Here is a 6,578-nt window from a genome sequence, read left to right on the forward strand (position 1 = left end):
AGAAGGCAGAGCCCCGTGCGTGTGCAGAACGCGCCCCCTGGAGGCAGGAACGCGCAGGCCGGACTGCAGCCTGGTCCTCACACCTGGAGAATGGCCACGCCTCCCTGCAAACCCCGGGCTCTGCTCTCCAGGTGGCCGCTCCTTGCCCTCTGGGCCTTTGCGGTGAAATCAATGGACTCACGGAGATCCCGTGGGGCAGTCGAGCTGCCCACAGAGTTTCCTAGGCTGTAATCTTCATGGACGCAGACTGCCAGGATTTCCTTTCGCGGAGCCGCTGGTGGGTTCAAACCTCCGACCTTTGGTTAGCAACTGAGTGCCTAAGCACGGTACCACAGGGGCTTGTGCACCCAGTAGGTACTCGTGAACCCTTCCCGTGGGGCCGGCTGATCTGCGGCTCTGGGGGCCACCCCGCCCCGCGCCCTCGGCTTTCCCTAGTATCTGTGTCCGGCTCCCCGGGGCTGGGCGGGCGCAGAATGCCCTTGGCTGTCATTTGTCTCAGCCCTGCGCCTTCCGCCAGCCGCCCGCGCAAGCAACCCAGCTCCGGCGCCACCCGCCGACTCCAGGCTCCTGATAGGAACGCAGAGCCCAGGTCTTCTCCCACGTTCATTTTTCAAATCACAACCCACTTACCAAGCACGCTGGCACCTGCACCTGGCTCCGCTACCATTTGGCAGGGCCTGCAGCCGGCTGGCAGTGACGGATGTGTGCCCCCGGCGCCCCCCGCCGCCGCACAGCCCGTGACCGCGCAAGCCAGCCCCTGGCAGCTGCCAGGCCCAAGTGCCAAGATGCAGAGCGGGCTTTTCCCAGCCTCGGCCCGGCTGGCCGGCCTCTGGGCCCGGCGGGAGCTGATCAGCCAGGCGGCGCCAGGCTTGGTGGTTTGATGTGGCTTCCCATCCACCTGGCTTCCCCCTGACTGCACCCCATCTTGGAGGAAATCAGTGGGGAAAGAAAACTGAGCAAGGGCAGCAGAGCCGAATGGGGGAAACTGAGGCCACAGGAGACACAGAGTTCAGTAGCATATGGGTGTGTGAAGCCAGCCAGGCCTGGTTCAAATTCCAGTTCTGCCACTTGCTGACTCCGAGCCTCCCTCCCTTCAGGTTCCTTAATCTCCCTGTGCCTCGGTCTTCTCATCCATAGGTGGGGTGACCTGCTTCTCGGATTGTTGCTAGGGTGACCTAAGTCTACCTGGGCACAGGAGAAGCAAGGGCTAGCTGGTAGTTGGAGGGCTGAGCACAGCTGCGTGTGGGACCAGAGCCCACCTCACAGGCAACTGGTCAGAGCCCCCTGAGCATGGGTCTGCAGACGCAGGGCTCCAGACAAAGAGAACCGCAGTCAGACCCCTGTGTCAGGGAAAAGGAAGTGCCAGGCAACAGAAACCCAGCAGGACCCAAGTCTACATTGCTCATTCCCTGAGCCTGTCGCCATCTTATGTCAGCCACTGTCTCTGTGCTGCGGAGCCTCTCAGCAAACGCTCCGATCTCTGATTTTGGGGACATCTGCTGCTGGTACAAGAGGAGAAGCTGAGCCTGAGGGGACTTCAGACTCCTCTGGATTAGCCCAAAGAGGAAAGTGACCAGCCAGAGCCACCCAGACCCCAGGCCAGGTGTGTGTCCTCCGTACCACACCTCAGCTGGCCAGCAGAAACATCCCCTCCCCACTGGCCTCTCTCGAAGCCTGAAACGCCATCTCCTCACCTCTTGCAAGGCCCCTTAAACTCCTGCGAGGAGTCCATGTGGTTGTTAACATACTCCAGCAGATGAGCCAGGAGCCTCAGTAGAGACACGGAGAGACTGGGGCAAGTAAGATTACCTCCGTTGCATACACCCTGCAAGAGCTGTGTCATAACATGCCGTCACATCCACAGGTAAAATGGTTAGGACGCCAGCACTTATATGGAGGGGTGCAGCTCTGTCCAACCAGGAGAAGGACACAGATATGGCCGAGAGCAGCAGCATCCCATATGGCAGCCACTGGCCACGCATGGCCCTGAGCACTTGACTCGTGGCTGGTGTGACTGAGGAGCCATCTTTTTGTTTAATTTAATTTACTTAATTTAGCTTCTCCCATCACCCACAGCTTGACTGTGTTGTCAGAACCCTGAACCTTCAGCACCTGGATTGAGATGGGCTGCTCAGTGTCAAACCACACGGGATGGTGGAGACTTCACCCCACAAAAGCATGCTGACAACTTCATGGATAATTTTTAGCTGGTGACATGCGGGAAGAATATTTTGGATAGATTGGCTGACAGGAAATGTTACTGAAATTAATTTTGCCCCTTTCTGACTTTTTTTTTTTTTTTAAATGTGGCTACTAAAGCACTGAAAGTCCCCTGTGTGGTTCGCATTTGTGCCAGTAGAAGGGCTCGTCTGCAGGGAAAAGAAGGCGCCACTCAGGCCCCCAGGAGTGGACGGCAGCAGGTCAGGCCGAGGGAGGGTCAGCCCGTTGCCGCACCTTCCCAGACTTGCTCCTGTGTCTGTGTGTGAAAGTAACGACACCAAGCACCAGGCTCCATGCTAAGTGCTCATCACAGCACGCATGCCCGGAGCACCCCAAGAGAGGTTCTATTGACCTCAGGGCCCAGAGAGATCAAGTAACCTGCTCAGAGTCACACAGCAAGCCAGTCAGGGACTTCTAATCTAATTGCAACCCCAGGGGTTGCAAATGGTTAATGTGCAGCCGTTAACTGAAAGGTTGGGGGTTCGAGTACAGCCAGAGTGCCTCAGAGGAAAAGCCTGGAGACCTGCACACTCATGGGGCCACCAGAAGTTGACGTCAACTCGGAGACTCCCACTTTGTCATCTAATCGCACTTGTAGAAGGTGAGGTGTGGGGGTGCTGATGTTCAGTGCACCCCCACACACCCTGCTCACCGTAGCCACTCAGCCACTCTCTGCCCTTTTGGGGTTCCCCAAAAACCAACAGCAACCTTCCTGGCTGTTCCCTGCAGGAAGGCAGGGAGACCAGAAGAGCGAGACAAAGGGGTCCCAGAGAAGCCCGGGGCAGAAGGCGAGGGGAAATGTAAACTGACTGGGGCAGAGAGATACAGGCACAGCCAGGTGGGGAGAGGGCACAGCAAGGGGGTGAGAGAGGACAGGAGATGGCCCCAGAGCCACCCCCACCCCGTGCTCACTCACAAAGCCCCTTGAGCAGGTTCTAGGCATTAAGCTCCACACTCAGCACTGATGGGGGACAGTAGGGGGGTCCCCCGGCTCTGACCCCACAGAGCTGGCTCCCAACAGAGGAGAGGACCCTTGCAGACTCCGGATCATAAAAGTGACCTCGGACCCCGGCCAGGCCCAGCCAGTGACCCCAGGCTTGTAGGGGTACAGAAGTCAGCATGGGTGCCACCACCCAGATAACAACACCCTGGGCTCCCAGCCTAGGTTCCAGAATGGTCCAGCTGGTGGGGGTGATTCTGGCACCCCAGCAGAAGGGGGCTGCAAGAGCAGGTCTGAGTGTCGTCCTAGAGGCAACCACACTGCCCTTCTCTGCTAGTTGAGATTAGGGTCACATGGTCCACTCCACAGCCACAGAGCTCTGCAGCGGCCCTTCTGTGTGTCACAGATGGGCCCACCCCGTGTCTGCAGTTGGGGACACCCCTCCAAGCTTGGGAGGTGATCTGGTTTCCCAAGATCACCCAGCCAATGGGAGCAGATCGGAGGCAAAGCCGGGCGCTCCCCAAAGCCCCTCACCCGGCACAGGCGGGCTGCCAGGACAAGGCTGAGGTGACCCCTCCACAAAGGCCATGCCTGCTGAGCCACCCAGATCTCCTCTGCAGGGCCCCCAGGGTCTCAGACAGAGGTGCCTGATGTCCTGTGGAGAGAGGGGCGCGGGGAGAGAAGGGTGGGTGCGCCTTTGGGGACCTCACACCCCGGGGCGCAGGCTGGGCGGGCTGGAGGTGCAGAGCGAGGCTGTCCCCACCCACGCGGGAGGCACTGCAGGGCGTGGGCCGGAATGTTTGCAGGACACATAGCAGGGCTGTGAGTCAGCAGGCGCTGAGGAGGCGGCCCAGTGGGTGCGAGCAGGCCGGGCCCTCCACGCAGAACCGGGCTGCGAGCCCAGGGTGCCAGCCTCAGCACCCACAGGCCAGCCCGGGGTGGCTGAGTAGGGGCAGTGCGGACTCACCGCAGCAGGCAAGGCACTTGCCCAAGGTCACTTGGGGACTCAGAGCCAGGCACTAGACTCCCCACAGAGTGCTCTCCGCTGCCAAGGCTGCCCGGGCAGGGCCTGGCTCCTGTGTAAACTGACCTTTGTGCGTCAACCGGTGTTGCCACTGCTGGGGAGGGCTGGCGGCTGGGGCTGCGCACACGCCGGACGGGGGACTGGGGAAAACTGTTCAAGGCCTGACTTCATCCCTCGCTGGCTAGGGGCCCTGTTCTGGGCCTCAGTTTCCCCATCTGCAAAATGGGGCAATGATTCCAAACACCAAGCGCTTGTGTGGATCAAAGATATGCAAATAAAAGGACAGAGTCGGCCCTGTGGGGCCTTGACACGAGCCCCTGGCCTTGGGAGGCAGCAGCCATCACCCTCCGTGTCAGGGACCCAGATATGGAGCACACAGCCGTCATCCGAGGGCTCAGCCCCCTGAGGTCAGCACTGTGGGCGTGCTGGGCCCCGCTGAGGGCAGCCAGTGGGTCCCCGTACACAGACCCCCAGCCCCAGCCCGCCTTCTGCCTACTCAGCAGGAATTAGGAAGGTGAGAGGGCCAGAGAGGGGTCCAGTCAGGGGCTCCGTGGGGTGGGGAAGGACAGCAGAACCATGAGCCCACTTGCCAAATGAAAACACTGAGGTTTCATGTTCCCAGAGTCTGGAGTCCTGGAGACCAAGTTCAAATAGCAGTGGGGCCCTGGCTGGGCCAGTTCCCTGGCCCCTCCGAGTCACCTTAGGAGGAGGAGGGTCGCTCTGCAGGGCGGCCGTGAGGCTCGGCAAGAAGACCTGACATGTATCTGGCACAGAGCAGGCCTGGTAAGTGGTGGCTCTATAGCCCTGCAGCAATAAATAAAAGGAACGTTCACCAGGGCTTTTTCAAGTTAAACAACTTGAAAGTGTGCACACACATGTGTACAAACGAGTGTGCACATACACACATGAACATGTATTTGTGCACGTCTATAGACACTCGTGCTTGGTAAAGTGGAGGGTCACCAAAAAAGGGCTGGATTGACCCAGTAGCTGCGACGACGGGCTCAACAGTTGTGAGGCTGGTGCAGGGCCGGGCCGTGTTGTGCTCCGTTCTGTTAGCCACAGGGTCACTGTGAGACGGAGCTGACCCGAGGGCACCTAACAGCAACATACACACTCACATGCACACATGTGACACACATAAGTCACATATGTGGAGATTTGAACATGCATGTGTACACACATGCTCATGTGTGCGAGGCATACCCATTCACATAGAAACGCGCTCGCCTAATATGCACACCCACACACATATGCATGCTCAGCTGTGTGTGCATGCACACGCACACAGGAACACACATGCACTATACACACATACACCGTGTAGCTCCATCTGAAACTTGACTTGACTTCCCACCATGATCAAAGTCAAGTCACTGTCGGTTCTAGAGGCCAAGGGCATCCAGGGGGCACAGGTGAGCTACAGATGCCCAAATCACGCAGACCAAGTGTCTGATGCTGCTCAAGGGAGCCGAGCACCCTCCCACCTCCCCGGCCACTCCGTGGAGGGGTGTCGGGGCAGGAAGAATCAGCCCGCCACTGCCAGCGGAATGGCTGCCCTGAGCAGGCGGCGTTGGGCTCAGGGCAACAGATCCACTGACCTCCACCAGGCTCCGGAACGGCGGGCAAGGGCCAGCAGCCACCTCAACCTCACCCCAGGAGGCAACCGTCCATCTCCACAGTGAACTCCTACTTACTCCCGGAAGCCTCAAAGCTGCCTCCTCCCAGGAGCCCTCCCTGATCTCCCAGCTCCACTTCAAGCAGAATCAGGGCTGCGTCCTCCAGTGTCCTGTGTGCTTCTGCTACTTGGAGTCCAGGCCATCCCCTCAGCTAGGCCTCAGGTCACACTCCAGGTAGGTGTCCCCCACCAGCAGGGTCATGGCGTCCTGGTCAGGACGGGGATGATAAACCCCCTCCTCCGGTCATTACAAGACCGGGCATGGTTCTCCACGGAGGACTGAGCTGACTCTCGCGCACACCCGGGCAGTGTCAGCGGCTACTGAGTTCTCCCCAAGGCCGCGGCCAGCAGATGGGGGCCGGGAAGCCCTCCTGCTTCTCTGCACCTGGCGCCAGCACACAGCCTCGCTCCCAGAGGGTCTACATCTGAGAGGCTGCAAGAGGCACTGGAGGAGAGGAAGGAAGCCTGAACCCAGTCCTTCAGGTGGGGAGAGAGCAGGGAGGTGGGAGACACGCAGCTCTGTGCCTGGACTCGCTGGTCTGGATGGAGAGTCGCAAAAGCACTGAAGAGCTGCCAGGAGAGAGTGGGAGGCCAAAGGGAACGGGGCCCAGCCAGAGGGCACCAAGGCCAAGACTGGCAAAGCCAAGGGCGAGGGTGAGGGCAAGAGACCAACGTAGCCTGAGCCTGGAGCCTGGGCCTAAGGGGAGGCTGTGGGG

Source organism: Orycteropus afer, unplaced genomic scaffold, assembly GCF_000298275.1.
Source record: "Orycteropus afer afer isolate SDZICR_OR568_19922 unplaced genomic scaffold, OryAfe1.0 scaffold00130, whole genome shotgun sequence".
Lineage (NCBI taxonomy): Eukaryota > Metazoa > Chordata > Mammalia > Tubulidentata > Orycteropodidae > Orycteropus > Orycteropus afer.